This window comes from Monodelphis domestica, chromosome 1, assembly GCF_027887165.1.
Source record: "Monodelphis domestica isolate mMonDom1 chromosome 1, mMonDom1.pri, whole genome shotgun sequence".
Lineage (NCBI taxonomy): Eukaryota > Metazoa > Chordata > Mammalia > Didelphimorphia > Didelphidae > Monodelphis > Monodelphis domestica.
In genome coordinates, this window is record NC_077227.1 from 696,028,021 (window position 1) to 696,045,643 (window position 17,623).

Sequence of the window (17,623 nt, forward strand, 5' to 3'; positions counted from 1 at the left end):
AAAAGGATGCTACCACATCAAAAAGAAGAAACATGGTCCCAAAGAGGAGTATAGAAGAGGACATTCCCCACTCCAATTTCCTGCAGACATGAGAACTCCAAAGGTGGAGAACATGGCATATATTTTCAGACAGTTTTGTTGATTTTTCCCCTCTTTTTTCCCTTTAAAACTATTATTGGTTTTATAGAAAGATGCTCTGGAGGAGAAGGCAGAGAAATAGTGGGAAGAATTATGATGATATAAAAAACAAAATATAGAATTACCAATTTATTTTTTGTCTTAATATAGACAGAGTAGCAATAAGAGGTAGGCAATCAGGGTCAAGTGACTTGCCCATAGCCCACAGAGCTAGGAAATGTCTGAGGCCAGATTAAATCCCAGGTCCTTCTGATACCAGGCACTCTATTCACTATGGTACCTAGCTGCCCCTACGAATGTATTTTTAAAGATAAAAATGAATAATAATAATAATAATAAAGACTCTAATCTCCTTGAAGGCAGAGGCCATCTTGCTTGCTTATATTTGTATTCTTAGCATTTACACAATGTCTGGCATATAGTGTACACTTTTATTAAGTGTTTTTTAAATTATTCATTCATTTGTTGAATCATTTAGGAATACTGTAATTACAAGGTCAAGTCATCCCCAAAGACTAGAAGAACATAAAATTAGGAAATATCTTAGAGGTCATCTAGTCCAACCTCCCACATTTTACAAAGGATAAAATTGAGACCTCTAGAGGGGAAAAGACTTATCCAAAATCAACAGCAAGTCAATGGTAGAGCTGAGATTCAAGACACAGGTCTCATGACGGATGGAGAATATCAGGAAAGGGAAAGATATGGGACAAAAATATCCTATTTATGTAGAGTTGAAGGATGCTCCTTCCATTAAAAAAGATTCAACGTGTTATAAGTGACCAGAGCACTCAAGTGAAGTTAAGAGAGAGACCTCCAATCTCATCTTTGATTCTAGCTAGTTGTGTGACCTGAAATAATTAAATTCACTTTTCTTAATTTAAGTTTCTCCATCTGTAAAATGGGGCTAATTTGTTGTTGTTCAGTCATTTTTTCAGTTGTATCTGACTCTTCATGACCCTATTTGAGTTTTGGTGGGGTTTTTTTTGGACAAAGATACTAAAATGGTTCACCATTTCCTTCTCCAGCTCATTTTACAGATGAGGAAACTAAGGCAAACAAGGTTAAGTGTCTTGTCCAGGGTCACACAATTAGTAAGCATCTGAAGTCAGATTTGAACTCAGGAAGATGAATCTTTCTGGCTCTAGATCCAGCACCTGATTCCCTATGCCACCTAATTGCCCATTAACCTGGGGATAATATTGAATTGTAAAAAGAAACAAATGTTGGGAAATCAGAAGAACATAGAAAAATACCTATAGACAGAAGGAAATAATAAACGCAGTGATTACAATGTGAGTGGAAATAATGCTAAAAGGTGGTCAAGATCAGATTTATTGGGTAATCAACAGTCCTGGTCCTGGAGAATGGGTGACTTCCAGAACAAATGATTTCCCTTTCACTTTGTAGAGAGGTGGGGGACTAAAGGGAACAACAGGGTTAGTAAGCTGCCAGGCAGTTATTTTGACCATCAATTTTGTTTAGGAAAAGATATGGGGCCAGGAGACAATGAGCAAGCATCTGGGGGAATACTTACAGCAAGGCACCTGCCAGAAATCAAATAATGCTTCAGAAATTCAGGAAAAGATGATGGAAGAGAATTATTTACGAATATCCACCTGGGGGGAAAAATCACCTTGATGAGGGAGATTTCTCGTAAAATAATTATTCCCAGAAACATAATGGGGATGAGGAGGAGAAGAGAGACATTATGTCCTTCCAACTTCTGATTATCCACCAGGAAACCAAGAGTAATGGAGGGTGGAGTAGGGAACCAGTTGGGAGTAGAAGGAAATAAAAATTAAAAATTAAAACTACGAGACAATTAGGTGATTCTGTGGATTGAGAGCCAAGCCTGAAGACAGAAGGTCCTGAACTGGAATCCAGCCTCAGACACTTCCTAGCTATATGACTCCAGGCAAGCCATTTAACCCCCATCGTCTAACCCATATCACTCATCTGTCATTAAACCCTTACTTTTCCATCTTAAAATCAATATGGTGTATTGGTTTGAAGGCAGAAGAGTGGTAAGAGGTAAGGCAATCCGGGGGTTAAGTGACTTGCCCAGGGTGACAGAGCTAGGAAGTATCTGAGGTCTGACTCTCAATCCATTCAACCACCTAACTGTCCCATCTTGCTATTTCTAGACTCTAGAGAAAAGCAGAAAATCTGAAGGCAAATTGATATCGTGAAGGCAATTGCTTGACTTTAGAAGCTTTGGGTTAAAACAACAAATCATAGGTAATTTCATAAAAGTACCTGACAACAATAAACTAAGGTATTAAAAGTTTGCTGGTGCAGCCAAAGCAGCCCATAGGGGAAATTTTGTATCTCTAAGCACTTGCATTGATAAAAGAGAGAAAGAACAGATCAATGAACTGGGCACCAAAAAACAAAAAACAACTAGCTAGGAGGGTTGACCTCATACTGTCTATTAGAGGTAGATAGGTGACTCAATGAGTAAAGACTGGGCACAGAATCAGGAAGATCTGAGTTCAAATCCAGATCAGACACTTCCTAGCTGTGTAAACCTGAGCAAGTCACTTAACCTTCACTTCAGTTTCCTCAACTGGAAAATGATAATAATAGCACTTACCTCACAGGGTGTAGGATAACTTACTGACTGACTGTCCCTAAGGTCCCTGTCCCCTTCAAACCCTATGAATCTGCCCAGAAATAATGATCAGATATAAAGAGGGAGATTGGGGTATATATTTCACTATTGCCTATAGGACTGTAGAACTGAGGGAGTCATTACACAACTTCCATGATTCTTTTCAGCACCTGTTACTTCTTGGTACCACATTCATGTCTCCTTGTACTAATTAAATACAAATAAAGAAATCCTAAAAAATCAAAGAGAAAAACAAAGCTAAAACAATTTTTAAAACAGAATTAATAAAATTGAAAATTCTTTTTTAAATGTAATCAGAGTGACAAAATATTAGCTAAATTGATTTTTTTTAAAAAGAACACCAAACTGTGTAAATGAAGCATTAAAAAGAAGAAAATGTATAACAGATGAGAAAAATAAAGGACATTATTAGGAACTATTTTGTCCATTTAAATATATGTTGATAAAATTAGTAGCTGGATTGAAATGGATGAATATTTGAAAGACCATAAAATATTCAGATTAAAAACAAAAAAGATAATTTAAACAATTCAATACCAAAAAAGAAAATGTAATCATCAATTACATTTCTTTTTCCAAGAACTATAGTTAAATCACTGCTGTCATTTCCTCTGAAAAGGGTATACTTAATGAATTATTCTAGAGTTTAACCAAATATGGAAATAGGTATCAAGTGATCACACATGTATGACCCAGTGGAATTGCTTGTCATTTCTGGGAGTGGGGAAGGAAGAGAGGAGGGAGAGAATATGAATCATGTAACCATGGAAAAAATACTTAAAAATAAATTAATTAATTAGAATTTAACCATAAGTTCTTTTCCTTTCCTATCCATGTGCTGTCTCCCACTTTTGAATGTTCTTTCTTAAAGGGCATTTTTGATGTTGTTGAGTTGTTTCAGTTGTGTCTCCATTTGGGTTTTCATAATAAAGATCTTGGGGGTGGTTTGCCATTTCCTTTTCCAGATCATTTTACAGATGAGGAAACTGAGAAACAGAGTTAAGTGATTCACCCAGAATCATACAGCCAGAAAATGTCTGTCTGGCCTTGAACTCAGGTCTTCCTGATTCCCAGGCTGGTGCTCTATCCACTTACTATCCATCTAGCTTCCCTAAAGAACCTATACGTACAAAAATATTTATAGTAGCTCTTTTCATTATAGACCCAAATTGGAAACATACCTCCTAACTAAAGAATAGCTTAGCAAATTGTAATGAAATATTATTAACCTATAAGAAATGACCAAGTGGATAGTTTCAGAGGAAAACAGAGAAGCAGTTTGAATTGGTAGAAAGCAAAGTGAATAGCACTAGGAGAATAATTTATATAATAACATTATAGAGAAAAATGACTTGGAAAGACTTTGGAACTCTAAGTAATGAAATGATAAGCCATGAATCCAAAAGAATGAAGATGAAAAAAGCTGTTCACCTATTATCAGCGAGGTAACAAATATAAAATGCAAGAGATGTATATTTTGCAAAATGATGAACCACCAATGTAAGTTTTCATTTTGCTGGACTATGAATCTATGTATTGAGGACTTCATTTTTCTACTTATTGTCCTTTCATTTGCTTGGCAGAGGAAGGGAGGGGTTGGAAAGGTAGAAGGAGGGACAAATAAATAAAACTTTTAAAAATAAGGGATCACAGCCATACCACTGCTAGATAATAGGGGAAAAGACTTGTACAAGAATATTCATAGCTGCGCTCTTTGTGATGGAAAAAAATTTGGAAAATGGGGGGGTGCCTTCCGATTGGGGAATGGCTGAACAAATTGTGGTATATGTTGGTGATGGAATACTATTGTGCTCAAAGGAATAATAAAGTAGAGGAATTCCATGGAGACTGGAACAACCTCCAGGAATTGATGCCAAGTGAAAGGAGCAGAACCAGGAGAACATTATACACAGAGACGGATACACTGTAGTATAGAATAGAATAGAATGTAATGGACTTCTCTACTAGCAGCAATGCAGTGATCCAGGTTAATTCTGAGGGACTTATGGGCAAGAATGTATCCACATCCAGAGAAAGAACTGTGGGAGTAGAAACCCAAAAGAAAAACAACTGCTTGATTACATGATTCAATGGGGATATGATTGAGGATGTAGACTCTAAATGATCACTCTAGTGCAAATATCAATAACTGATCAATGACACATGTAAAACCCAGTGGAATTGCTTGATGGCTACAGGAGGGGGATGGGAGAAGGGGAGGGCAAGAACATAATTCATGTAACCATGGAAAAATATTCTAAATTAATTAATTAAATAAACAAAAAATATACAAAGAAACCTCTTCTATATGTCATACATGTTAATAAAAGTCTTATTATGCTCCTCTGGAAAAAAATAAAGGATCACTCTCTAGGAGGGGAAGGCACACAGGGGAAATTTAAGAGACAAAAAAAACCCAAAACATCAATAAAAAATTATTTTTAAGAAATAGAATGCATTTTAAACTTTAATTTAAAATTTTTTTAGAATTTTTTAGGGTTTTTTTTAGAAATTAGAATTTAGAAAATTTAGACATTTTTAGAGTTTAAAAATAGAATGTAAGCTTGTTAGGCCAAGAATCATCTCAATTTTGTGTTTTTCTCTATAGCCTTAAGCATAATGCTTGTACTTATTTATTTGTGATGGGATACAAAGGGATAGCTTATCAGGAAAAAATATTGGAAAATAACTGTAACATTAAAAAAATTTTTGTTGTCATTTCGGTTGAGTACAACTCTTAGTAACCCCATTTGAAGTTTTCTTGTCAAGGATACTAGAATGGTTTCCCATTTCTTTCTCTAATTAATTTTATTGACAATGAAACTGATAGAAACAGGGTTAAGTGACTTGTCCAAAGTCACACATCTAGTAAGTATATACAGCCACATTTGAACTTGGGAAAATGAGCCTTCCCAACTCCAGGTTTGGTACTCTATCCACTGAACCACCTAGCAACCCAAGGTAAAAAATAAAAGGCATCAACTAGATTGCCCAGGACCTTGAACTCAATAGTGTTGGGAATGACACTGTCTTCTAGATTAGTAGTCCCATTTCTAATCCAGCTTCTCTTGAAGAGAGAAATTGTGGAGGAGGAGACCTTTTTCATTACCACCAACATTAAATGCCGACCAACAATGGGCAGTTAAGCCCTGAGAGCCCTGGGAATGGTGGTAACCCCTGGACCACAAGTCTTGCTTCCAGTTCAACCCTCAAAGTAATCATCCTTGGAAGCAACCCTGTAGTGATGCAGCCAGGTAAGTGCCTCTGTAGGTGTTGCAGTCACAGTTTCTTCTAGTCCTAAAAAAGAAGATTCTGGCCACCAAAGTCCTTGACACTGTCAAATGGTTGAACCTTAGAAATCAATGAGATAGAAATAACATTAAAAATGATGTATTTATATTTGCTTTGCCGCTGTACCCAAAGGACCATGGATTGTTTCCCCCATTAAAATATGAGCTCCTTAGAGATGACTTGAGGATTAGTGAAACTTAATGTTTACTTTTAAGGAACTTAAATAAAATTTATTTTTAATATTAAAAATTTTAAGTTTATATTTACTTGGGCTCTGAAACTAAATTTTGTAAATTACAGCTACTTGTGTTATCCATCTCAGAATCTGGAGTATTTTTCAATTTCCAGAAGAACCTCCTAACTGTTTAAAAAAAATAAATTTGGGGCAGTTGGGTTTCTCAGTGAATTGAGAGTCAGGCCTAGAGACAGGAGATTCTAGGTTCACATCTGGCCTCAGACACCTGGCCACCAAAGTCCTTGACACTGTCAAATGGTTGAACCTTAGAAATCAATGAGATAGAAATAACATTAAAAATGATGTATTTATATTTGCTTTGCCGCTGTACCCAAAGGACCATGGATTGTTTCCCCCATTAAAATTAAAATATGAGCTCCTTAGAGATGACTTGAGGATTAGTGAAACTTAATGTTTACTTTTAAGGAACTTAAATAAATTTTTAATATTAAAAATTTTAAGTTTATATTTACTTGGGCTCTGAAACTAAATTTTGTAAATTACAGCTACTTGTGTTATCCATCTCAGAATCTGGAGTATTTTTCAATTTCTTTTTCAATTTCAATTTCCAGAAGAACCTCCTAACTGTTTAAAAAAAATAAATTTGGGGCAGTTGGGTTTCTCAGTGAATTGAGAGTCAGGCCTAGAGACAGGAGATTCTAGGTTCACATCTGGCCTCAGACACTTCCCAGCTGTGTGACCCTGGACAAGTCACTTGACCCCCATTGCCTAGCCCTGACCACTCTTCTGCCTTGGAGCCAATACACAGTATTGATTCCAAGACAGAAGGTAAGGGTTTAAAATAAATAAATAAATAAATTTGATAATAAACTGTACTATAAAGCAATGGTCATCAAAACAATTTGGTACTGGTTAAGAGACAATAGGGAGGATCAGTGGAATAGACTTGGGGTAAATGATCTCAGCAAGACAGTCTATGACAAACCCAAAGATCCCAGCACAAAGAATAAAGAATGAAGGAATAAAAATAGCCCTTAACATAAAACGGGAATAAATAAGTAGCTCACTGGATTGAGTGCCAGGACTAGAATTCGGAGATCCCAAGTTCAAATCTGGCCTCCAACCCTAATTGTGTGTTCTTGGGTAAATCACTGAACTCTGTTTGCCTCAGTTTCCTCATCTGTAAAGTGAACTAGAGAAGGAAATGGCAAACCACTTCAAAATCTTTGCCAACAAAAACCCAAATAGAGTCACAAAGAGTCAAGTCCAACTGAAACAACTTATCACACCACAAGGAAAACTACCCCTGAGGAATATTAAAGATTATCACTGTTGAACAAAATTTTCATGTTGCCAGCCAATATTGGACATCAGGACAATGTGTTTAAAAACTGTACAAATGAGTTTTTTTCATTAAAAGATTTTTTGATCAAGATTTCTCTATATTGGCTTTAAATATAATCAGTTTAGAATGTAAAAAAATAATATTTTAAAATATATACTACTGGCAGCTAGGTGACTCAGTGGATAGAGAGCTAGGCTTAAAGATGAAAAATCCTGAATTCAAATTTGGTGTTAGACACTTCCTAGGTATGTGACCTTGGGCAAGTCACTTAACTTCAATTGTCTAGCCCTTACCATTCTTCTGCCTTGGAACTAATACTTAGTATTGAGATATATATACTACTATAAAACCATTGTTTAAGAAACATTAAGAATTGAAATATGCAACGCCTTTGATTTGGAAATTAAATATTATTATTTGAGTATTTTAAAGAAAGGAGGGAAATATTTAATCAATAGAGAAAATTCTAGATTCTGAAAAGTGAAAAATGGATCAGCTTTTAGCCATTCTTACACCAGAAAATGACAAGTTAATTGTTTTAAAGAGGGAAGAGGAAAAAGGGGGAATTAAACCTGTTTGCAACTGTCTGTAAAAAGACAGTTGAAATGGCAAATGATTCTTGAGTATCAGTGAATTTGCAGGAACAGCTGGCAGATTAAATGTGTCTGACTCTTATGAACAGCCTCCATGAAAAGAGAAAGACTTGTGATCCATTTAAAAGTAAGTAGACTTTAGTCTGCAAGAATGTCTTGTGAACCTAATTGTTTAAGTAAACCTGAGACAAAGATTTAAATTTTTTTTGGTGGTTTAGTCATTTCAGACATGTCTGACTCTTCATGACCCCATTTGGGATTTTTATGGCAGAGGAACTGGCGTGGTTTGCCATTTCATTCTCCAGCTCTTTTTACAAATAAGGAAACTGAGTCAAATAAGGTTAAGTGATTTGCCTAGGATCACATAGCTAGGATGTGTTTGAGGCTAGATTTGAACTCAAGAAAATGAGTTTTCCTAGCTGCAGGCTTGGCACTCTATCTACTGCACCATCTACCTGTCCTGACAATCTAAAGATCTTTTAAAATAGAGAATTTTTTTTATCCATATGAAGATAAAGTATTTTTAAATCATATTTTTAAATGTAATAAGGACAACTAAGGGAATCATTTTTATTAAATTGAAGTTACATTAAATGCTTTACTCAAGCCATAGAGTCTTTTCTGATCATGACTAAACTAGCCATCTGTTGTATTATATCAAATTGTGTTCAAACCATAATGAATATTTTTAGAATTTATTTGAACAAAATATTTTACTTAAATTTTGGGGGTACTTAATATGTTGGGTCAAAAGAAATTAGTCTGTTTTAAAAGCTAGTGTGCAATGTTAACCTCTCCAGTATGGTTGTGTAATAGTATTTGGCAATTACCGTGAATTTTCTAATTTTCCTTAAACTCATAAGGACCATATATCATCTCATGTCAGAATTTTTTTGTCAACTGATTTAACTTGAACAAAATTGTGTAACTCAAATCTGAAGCATAATGTTGCTTAATTCACCATATGTGCCAGCAGACACTGGATGTTATTAACCAAAATGTTAATTTTTAAAATAATTGAAAAGTACTGAAAATAAAAGGAAAAGTCCTGTAAAATTTGTTTTGTTGATGATCTATGACATTTTAGGAAGTTAGTGAGAACAGAGAATACTTTTCCTATGAGCAGTTTTAGAAAGACCATGCTCATTGTTCTTAAAACCTTCTTTCCAAGGTTAACATTCCAGAAAATGACAAATGCCTCTGGATAATCTAAGGCCATCCTCTTAAAGTATATAGTAAGGTTACATTAAGAACATGAAGGAATAGATTCAACTCTGAGTAATTTAAATGAGAATAAAGAAAAGATTGGGTAGCAAAGTGATATAGTGGATAGAGTTCATCTTCCTGAGTTCGAATCTAGCCTCAGACACCAGATATAAGTCCCTAGACAAGACATTTTACCCTGTTTACTTCCGTTTCTTCATCTATAAAATGATCTGGAGAAGGGAAAGACAAACCACTCTAGTACCTTTGTCAAGAAAACCCCAAAGGAACTGGAACAACCTCCAGGAAGTGATGCAGAGTGAAAGAAGCAGAACCAGGAGAACATTGTACACAGAGACTGATACACTGTGGTACAATCAAATGTAATGGACTTCTCCATTGGTGGAAATGCAGTGATCCTGAACAATTCGGAGGGATCTATGACAAAGAACACTATCTACATCCAGAGAAAGAACTGTGGGAGTAGAAACACAGAAGAAAAACAACTGCTTGATCACATGGGTCAAGAGGATATGACTGGGGATGTAGACTCTAAATGAACATCCTAATGCACACATCAACAACATGGAAATAGGTTCTGATCAAGGACACATGTAATACCCAGTGGAATTGCATGTTGCCTATGGGAGGGGTGAAGGGAGGGGAGGGAGGAATAGAATAAGATTTTTGTAACCAAGGAATAATGTTTGAAATTGACCAAATAAAAAAGAAAAAGAAAAAAAGAACCCCCCCCAAAGGGTCCTAAAGAATTCGACATAATGGAACAACAACAATAAAAAAAGAAAAGTTTGATAGGAATGTGAAAAACACCACCGGGAAGTTAGGAAATAAGTCCAATTGATAACAATAGATTTTAGATTTTAAAGTTCTGGTATCTAATAGCCCTGAGAAAACAGAGACTTTAAATGGTGTCACTTATGATTATAGAACCAGAAGTGCTTTACTTGATTAAGGTTTATCTTAAAACTAATTTAAGGTGAGATGTGGTCTCCTTTTAGGGTGATTGTGGTAGATGACAATTTAATACAGAACTGCAATTGGTGTTGGTTTATTGGCAGACACGTTATTTCTGCCTTTATCTCAGTTTGCTACAGAAAAACTAATTTAGGAAGGTGTAGTAAAATTGTATTGAGGTCTGTTTTGCAAAAAAGATTATAGCAGTAATATCTAAGAATCTCTGAGCCAGAGAAGTAGATCTTCTGGAAGCTCCCCACTTCTGTACTTCTCTGAGAACAGACCTATTCCAGAAAGGTCAAGAAGAGATGTTTTCAGAAACCAGAAGACTACATGACACCTCTGAGCCCCAAGATATGATGTGCTGATGCTTCCCAGGATACTGGGGAAAAGTTACGGGGAAATGAACTGAATGTTCACCTTTCCTTCTCATTCCTTCTCCAAGTACCACTGTTTCTATAAGACCTACTTACTAAAGGAATTCATTGATGCGCCAGTCAAAGGTGGTCTTAGATACCAAGGGGGGAACTTGTTATAAGATTAAGTCTAATGGTTTGGAGACCATTTCCTCTCCAATTAGTTCCATTAAAGTAGAATATTTGTGATAAAATTTCTTCAGCCCCTATTCCCATAGATTGGGGTTAGAGTACAAGAAGAAGTAGCTAGAAACATGTCACTTCAACAGAGATACTAGCCCATGCTAATTTTGTTTCTATTATCATGGCTTTACTAAAAATTATGGGGTAATAGATACACATGATTTTTACTATACTTTGATTTGTAACTTTAATCAAGCTAAGTGATTCATGGGAGGCATGGTCACCTGAGAATCAAAAGAGGGAATCATAACATTGAAAATGGATTTTAATTCTATTTTTCCAAGTCTTAATTGAGTTAGTTTTAATATTTTCTTTGTAAACTAATGTAAACTTCACTCAATGTCCACATTCCAGAGGAATTTATCTAAGGGTCAAGCTTTTGGGCCAAGTAGGCGGAATAAGGAACATTCTGAGATTGCCCAAACCCAACTCCAAACAACCACAAAAAAGAAGAAAGCATTAAAAAAATAGACTGACAGAACCAACAGAAATAGAGTGAAATGGGGCAATTGGGTGTCTCAATGGATTGAGAGCCAGGCCTAGAGATGGGAGGTCCTAGGTTCAAATCTGGCCTCAGACACTTCCTAGCTGTGTGACCCTGGACAAGTCACTTAACCTCCATTGCCTAGCCCTTACCACTCTTCTACCTTGGAACCAATACACAACATTGATTTCAAGACAGAAAGTAAGGGTTTAAAAAATAAAAGAAAGAAATAGAGTGAAACAGTGTTTTAGCCAAAGTAAACATAGAGGGGCAGCAGAAAGGATGTGTCTCACTGGAGTAAAAGGTGAGAGCAGTGGAATCAGCAGCCTGAGGAGCAGCCCAAGGCAAATACATAGTAAGGAGCTTTTGAGGATCAGACCAGTGCAAGCACACCCAGGGGGAACATTCAGCAGAAAGAACAACCCTGGCACTCAAAATACCAGAGGGAGCTGGCAGCTGAGGAGTGAAATCCAGCTAAATTCACTTCATGTGGCTTCCAGGGAAACTCAGAGTCAGTACTCTCTTCACCGTAGCAATAGAATTTTGTACTGACATATAGGCAAGATCTACCCAAATGAGTAAAGGACCAAAAATTATTCCTGATCCTGGAAAGTCATTTCAGCAAAAGGGAAGACCAAAATGCAAGTGCAGAAGAGGAAAGCAATGCCAAAATGGAGATGTGTGAACCCTCAAAGGCAAATTTAAAAGGGCATCAAGCTCCAAATGAACTCTTGGAAGAGCTCCAAAAGAGGATCAAAAAAAGAAATAATAAGTGATTTAGAAAAAAATAGAAAATAAAATAATAGAAAAAGTCAACAGCTTAGATCAAAAACTCACTGAAGAAAACAAATTCCTAAAAAGAGAAATACAAAACCTCAAACAGGAAAATAACTCCCTAAAAAGGGAAGTTAAAAGCCTCAAAGAAGAAAATGGCTCCCTAAAAATTAAAATAGTACAAATGCATAAGACAGCAGGAAAGAATAAGACAAATTTAAAAGAATTTCAAAATAGAAGAAAATCTGAAATATCTCACTAGAAAATAGATCCAGGAGAGATAACCTAAGAAACATTGGACTGTCTGAAAACCATGATCAGAAAAAAACAAAACACCATATTGCAAGAAATTATAAGGGAGAACTGCCCCTCAAACAAGAAGGGAAAAAAGAAATGGAAAGATTCCACCAATTACCACCTGAAAGAAATCCCAAATTTAAAAATCTAGAAGTATTATAACCAGATTTCAAAACTGCCAGGCCAAGAGGAAAATACTGTAAGAATCAAAAAAATAACGATTCAAGTATTATGGAGTCACAGTCAGGATTATACAGCATCCACTAAAAGATGGAAAGGTATGGAATATGATACTCTGAAAAGCAAAGGGTCTAGGACTACAACCAAGAATCACCTACCTAATGAAATGGAGGATAATACTCCAAGGGAATAAATACACATTTAATGAAATAGGAGACAAAATGACCAGAGCTGAAAAGAAAATATGATGATCAAATTCAGCACTCAAGAAAAATGTAAAAAGTTAAAAAGAAAAGAAAAAACTCAAAGGACTCAATGGGGTTAAACTGATCACATTCTTACATGGGGAAGTGTTAACTGGGATACTTAAAATACCAAGATACAAGATATACTTAAGATAATGGGGGAATGGTGTTAAACTAATTGAATTACTATATAAGATGATAACTAAGGTATTTAAGATATCTAAGATACTTGAAGTACCTAAGGTACCTAAGTTACTTAGAATACTTAAGATATGGAAGATACTTAAGAATTTTATCATGATTAGGGCACTGAATAAGATAATATATAGACAGAGCAGATAGTAAGTCCAATATGATGGGATGATACCTAAAAAAACAAAGAAAAATAAAATCAAAAGGTAAGTAAGAGAAATATACTGGGAAAAGAGGAAAGGGGAGAAAATTGGGGAATAAATTATCTTATATGAGGAGGTACATAAGAATCAATAAAGTGAAAGGGAAGATGGTGGGGCAGGCAATCCTTGAACCTAATTGTCATCAGAATTGGTGCAAAGTAAGAATAGCTGTAGAAACTCATCTTATCTTATAGGAAATAAAAAAGGGCAGATGGAATAAGAAAGGGAGGAATAGACTAAAAAAGAGAGTGTGAACTAGGGGAGATGATAGTCAGAAATGAAAATATTCATGAACAAGAAATGACTAAAAGGAGAGGAAGAGAATTATAAATAAGAGAAAAATAAGATGTATGGGAACATATAATAATCATAACTGAGGATGAGAATAGAATGGACTTACACATAAAATGGAAGAGGATAGCAAGAGTGAATTAAAAAGCCAGTATTCCACAATATGCTGTCTTTAAGAAACACATTTAAAGTATACACACAGAGTAAAGGTAAAAGGCTAGAACAGAATCTACTATGCTCCAACCAAAATTAAAATAGCAGAGGTAGCAATTATGATCTCTGACAAAACAAAAGTGAAAATTGACCTATTTAAAACAAATATAGAAGGAAATTACATATTGATAAAAGATATTGTAATTCTGGAGAGCAATATGGAACCATGCCCAAAAGGCCATCAAACTGTATCCAACAGGACCACTACTAGATCTGTTATCTCAAAGAGATAAAAAAAAATAGGGGAAGAAAACCTACTTGTACAAAAATGTTTTTCGCAGATCTTTATGTGGTGACAAAAAACTGGAAACTGAAGGGATGTCTATCATTTGGGGAATGGCTGAACAAGTTGTGGTGTATGGTTGTAATGGAATACTGTAGTGCCATAAGAAATGACAAACAAGATATCACAAAAAAAACAAAACCCTGGAAAGACTTGAATGAAACGATGCAAAACATAGTAACAACAATAATAGATGATGATAATTTGTGAATGACTTAACCATTATCAACAAGGCAAGGATCCAGGACAACTCCCAGGGACTCATGATGAAAAATACTGATATAGAAGGAACTGATGGAGTCTGAATGCAGATTGAAGCATACCATTTTTTATTGTATTTTCTCCATGGATTTTTCTCTAATTTAGGTGATATGTGTCTTCTTTCATAATACAATGAACATGGAAAATAGGAAACATAGATTGTAAAATAATATATGTACAACCTATATCATATTACCTGCTGACTTGGGAAGGGGAAAATAAACAAGAGGAAGAGAGAGAACATGGATTGCAAAATGCCAAAAAACAATTATTGAGGATTTTATCTACATGTAGTCTGGAAAAAAATTAATAAAATAAATAAAAGCCCTTGTAAGCCCTCACTCAAAGTCTTTGGTCATTGAGAAAGGCCATTGATCCAATAGATTGATTACTATGAGCCTAACAAATTGACTCTACTTAGAACTTTTAGAATTTCTATCTTGACCCTTCCTTCCTTCCTTCTTTTCTTCCTTCCTTCTCTCCTTCCTTCCTTCCTTCCTTCCTTCCTTCCTTCCTTCCTTCCTTCTTCCTTCTTTTCTTCCTTTCTTCCCTCCTTCCTTTTTTCCTCCATGAAAATGTTACAATATTTTCTAGTATTAATATGTTATTCAGACAGATCTGACTTTATCTCTTTAGAGAATTCCTGGCATGGAGAATCCTTCAACCACTGCAGATTAGTAATTTGTCTATAGTCTTAGAGAGTAGCTTGGGAACATTGGGAAGTAAGAACCTGAGAAGGCAAGCAATATGATATCAATTACATGTGTCAAGTCATGCAAAACACATTTCCATATTGGCCATGTTGTAAAAGAAACCATGCACACAAAATAACCCAAGAAAATCTACACTCAGAGTTTGAACACTATTTTTACAGGATTGTGTCACATTCCTATTCATCTTTTGTTACCTGGCCTTGCTAAAATCTTCTGTGCATTTCTTTTTTAAAAATCTAAGTATGGAGCAGCTAGGTGACCAAGTGGATAGAGCATCAGGCCTGGAGTCAAGTGAACCTGGGTTCAAATCTGGCCTCAGATACATCCTAGCTATGAGACTCTGGATAAGTCACTTACCCAATTGCCTGGTACTTGTCATTCTGTTCTAGAGTTGTCATTAGGACAGAAAGTATGAGTTTATAAAAAATAAAATCTAAATATACTTCTGGGTTCCCTGTGTACCCAAACTGATCTCTCCAAACAAGTACCATTTTCCTCCTTTGTAGCTTCAAAAATTTCACTTTTGAGCATCTACCCTCTTTTCTGGGTTGACCACTCTTGAAGCATTTCAGTCCATGAAATCCCATCAATCTTTTCCCTGAATCCTTTGAAATCTGCTTTCCTCAAATTTATTGTGCATATTAGACTATGCCCAGATTTCCTCTCCTTCACTAAAACAAATCCTAGGAGGGAATAACCATCTCTGTCCCCCACCCCAAGATTCCCATAATATCCACCACAGGACCCAGATCCTCCTTTTTAGTGAGAAACAGAATTCCCCCTTTCTGGTTCCTTTAGCTGTTGAAGGGATAAACCAGGGCTAGTGTTTGGAGTGGGGCAGGAATAGAAGGAGGAAAGGACTTGATCTCCAGTTTCAGGGAACCAAAAACAGCTTCAATGAGACAAGGAGCTGCCAGCTTTCTCAAGTTTTCTTGCAACAGGAATCCCTAATACAGCCCTCCCCATTTTGTGCTTAGTCTAAAGGTGACTCCTCTACTCTTCACCTTCCATGGATTATTTAAGTTAGTAAAGTTCTCCAAAGGTTACCCAATCCATTCATTTCCTTACCTCTAGACAGGACTCGATCTAACCTTCTCAGAGCCACAGGTGAGGGTTCATCCTTCTCATAAAGACTTCCAAGGAGAGTACAGCATTATAGGATTGAGAATAACAGACCTTAGCAATCATCACATCCAACAGTCTCATTTTACAGAGGAGACTGAGGTCCAGTCTTCAAGATTCTATAGTTAATGAGTATGTAGGAGTGGCAGAATTTGAACCTAGGTCCTCTGACCTAAAATCCAGGGCTTTCTCTATTTTGTGATCTTCCTCATAAAACCCATTTTAGGTTCTCTGTTCTTTTCTCTCTCAAAAAGAACTCCTCCTTTTGTAGTCTTTTCTCCTGCCTTCTCTGGTTCTGTTATTATTAAACCTGAACTCTCTTATACTGAAGCTTGTCCCAGCCCAGACTCCGTAAACATTGCTAGTACCCTTGTTGCAATAGATGGAGGGGGGGGCCACATTGTGGTTGCCTGGGCAGGTTGATGACTGATTGTATAAAGGCTCTGGTTACCTTTCTAAGGAGAGTCATGTCTTAGCTGGCTAAAGACTCAGTCTCAGGTACTTTGTGTCCTTAGCTATTCAGTCCTAGGCTGTCACTATACCTCATCAGACCCACCCTACGTCAGAGTCACTGGCTGATCCCAAAACATAATGTACTTCTGAGGGAAAGAGTCCATTTCTGAGTCTCCTCTCCCAAAGGACCTAAAGGACAATCCACGGCTCCCGGGTCATCCACTTTCCACCAGTGGGACCTAGAAAATCCCCTGTGCCATCCCAGTTTTGGTTGCCAGCTAGCCATCCCCCAGCCTGATCAGGTTAACTAACACTGAAGGGATTTAGGTGAGAGAGACCTTACCTTGTCTTCCTCTCCCCTAAGCTTCTGGACCCAATCCAAGCTACCTCGAGCTGGCACAGAGATCTTTAACTTCTCTTCCCTCCCTATTTCAGAGAAGCTGGTGTAAGCTTGTAGATACTCCTCTGCTGTCCTTGAGAGCTCCCTTTTTTCTTTGGGTAGTCTGACCAAGGGGTGGAACTCTAGCCCAGAGGGTGACTCACTGACAAACCACTTGGCAAAGTGCTCTCCCATTTGACTTTTCATTGTCCCCTCCCCCCCTTCCTTCCTCCATTCTCCCCACCAAACCACCCTTATCCCTCCCCCTCTTGTAGCCTGCCTCTCAGAGCAGAATAATAGGTATAGCCACTTCTCAGGAAGGGTTTCTGGAATAGACCACTTACAAACTCCAGAGAAGTTGAGTTGGGCACTTGGCAGTTCCCAAGGACAAGGGAACCATCCTGAATCCACCTGGGAGGGGGAACAGGTGAGGTAGGGAAGGGGAAAAGAAGATTTATCAAACACCTATTATGATCCAGATTAAATATTTTAGTTATATAATGAGAAGACAGGACTCATTGGAAAAGACCTTGATATTGGGAAAGACTGAAGGCAAAA

The 17,623-nt window shown here is 36.6% G+C and overlaps 1 protein-coding gene across 4 annotated transcripts in view; it reads right to left on the minus strand.

Annotated features, from left to right (window-relative positions):
• The window catches only part of LOC100021798 (dipeptidase 2), a 41,100-nt gene extending 23,882 nt beyond the window's left edge, over positions 1 to 17,218 (minus strand). Inside the window, exons 1-2 of one of the 4 annotated variants that reach the window (XM_016427739.2) lie at positions 17,030 to 17,210; positions 16,180 to 16,244 (exon numbers count right to left, since the gene is read on the minus strand). The gene's annotated coding sequence lies outside the window, so the exon portion shown is untranslated. Of the gene's footprint in view, positions 1 to 1,675; positions 1,758 to 16,179; positions 16,245 to 17,029 lie in introns of all 4 variants that reach the window. The other 3 variants (XM_016427737.2, XM_001373803.3, XM_016427738.2) reach the window with 3 other exon arrangements.
• Between the last annotated feature and the right edge of the window lie 405 nt (positions 17,219 to 17,623).